General features: G+C 49.1%; 1 protein-coding gene across 1 annotated transcript in view; it reads right to left on the reverse strand.

Moving 5' to 3' along the window:
• Positions 1–283, reverse strand: part of slit3 (slit homolog 3 (Drosophila)) — a 40,904-nt gene that overhangs the window by 21,000 nt on the left and 19,621 nt on the right. The window lies entirely within an intron of this gene.

Here is a 283-nt window from a genome sequence, read left to right on the forward strand (position 1 = left end):
GAAGTCATGTGACCGTGCTGTAGTTCCTTTATAGCCCAACATTAGCCTCCTTTAGCTTAGCGGTGGGGAAGTCATGTGACCGTGCTGTAGTTCCTCTATAGCCCGACATTAGCCTCCTTTAGCTTAGCGGTGGTGAAGTCATGTGACCGTGCTGTAGTTCCTTTATAGCCCAACATTAGCCACCTTTAGCTTAGCGGTGGTGACGTGAAGTCATGTGACCGTGCTGTAGTTCCTTTATAGCCCAACATTAGCCTCCTTTAGCTTAGCGGTGGTGACGTGAAGT

The sequence above is a fragment of the Notothenia coriiceps genome, unplaced genomic scaffold (genome assembly GCF_000735185.1).
Source record: "Notothenia coriiceps isolate Sejong01 unplaced genomic scaffold, NC01 NC01_scaffold00002204, whole genome shotgun sequence".
In the NCBI taxonomy this organism is placed as follows: Eukaryota; Metazoa; Chordata; class Actinopteri; order Perciformes; family Nototheniidae; genus Notothenia; species Notothenia coriiceps.